The sequence below is a fragment of the Otolemur garnettii genome, unplaced genomic scaffold, assembly GCF_000181295.1.
Source record: "Otolemur garnettii isolate 467f Iridium unplaced genomic scaffold, OtoGar3 scaffold00113, whole genome shotgun sequence".
Classification (NCBI taxonomy): domain Eukaryota; kingdom Metazoa; phylum Chordata; class Mammalia; order Primates; family Galagidae; genus Otolemur; species Otolemur garnettii.
This window is the reverse complement of record NW_003852508.1, coordinates 6,034,631-6,035,796: the sequence shown is the minus strand read 5'-3', so window position 1 is coordinate 6,035,796 and position 1,166 is coordinate 6,034,631. Positions and strand designations below refer to the sequence as shown.

Below are 1,166 nucleotides of genomic sequence, written 5' to 3'. Positions count from 1 at the left end.
GTTGTTGTTTGGCGGGCCCAGGCTGGGGATTCGAACCCGCCACCTTAGGTGTATGTGGCTGGTGCCTTAGCTGCTTGAGCCACAGGCGCCGAGCCTTAGTCAGAGCATCTAAAGGTACTACATTCAGATTCAGTTTGTCTGACCTGTAAGTTATGTTTTGGACCTGCAATAACAATCCTTTTAAGTTTATTTTCACTTTTGTTGTGCTCTACTTCTAACAATTATTTTGATTAGAGAGGATGTTGGTAAGCTATAGAAATTATCTGGTTATAGTGTTTACACTTTTATTTTCTGCTTCAGAAAATGTTATTTCTTCTAGCTGGGCATGGTGGAAGGCTTCTGCAGTCCCAGCTATCAGGAGGCTGAGGCAGGAGAATCACTTGATGCAGGAGTTTGAGGCTAACCTGAGCAACATGGCAAGACCCTGCCTGTCTCTCCAAAAAGATTAAAAATTAAAATTTAAATTAGCTGGGCATGATGGCACCTGCCTATAGTCCCAGCTACTTGGCAGGCAGAGGCAGGGGGATTATTTGAACTCAGGAGTTTGAGGTTGCAGTGAGCTGTGATTGCAACACTACACTCCAGCCAAGGCGACAGAACAGGAGACTGTCTCATTTAAAAAAAAAAAAAAAAAAAGAATATTCTATTTAAGTAGAAAATCTTGTTTATTCAGTTGAACAAACATAGGAATTTCCATGAACACTAGATTCTACATTAATTATCACAGACTTCATCCATAATTCAACTGAATATTATTTTGAGTTTGTAATGCAAGATCTAGTGGTTTTGGTTGACTTTAATCCTGTACACTATATGAAATCAGTTTTATGGATTTAATACATTTTATTCATTTTTGTGAATGGGTTTTATTTATTTTATTTATTTATTTTTAGAGACCGAGGCTCACTTTATCACCCTCGGTAGAATGCCCTGGCATCATAGCTCACAGCAGCCTTAAACTCTTGGGCTCAAGCCCTTCTCTCACCTCAGCCTTCCAAGTAGCTGGGACTATAAGCACCCACCACAACACCTGGCTATTTTTTGTTGCAGTTGTCACTGTTATTTAGCTGGCCCAGGCGGGTTCGAACCTGCCAGTCTCAGTGTATGTGGCCAGTGCCAAAGTATCACTGTTTAGTCAGAGCATCTCGTTTTTTTTTTTTTTTTGA

The 1,166-nt window shown here is 40.4% G+C and overlaps 1 protein-coding gene across 1 annotated transcript in view; it reads left to right on the top strand.

The window, feature by feature from the left end:
• TRAM1 (translocation associated membrane protein 1) overlaps positions 1-1,166 on the top strand; it is a 45,057-nt gene that overhangs the window by 12,613 nt on the left and 31,278 nt on the right. The window lies entirely within an intron of this gene.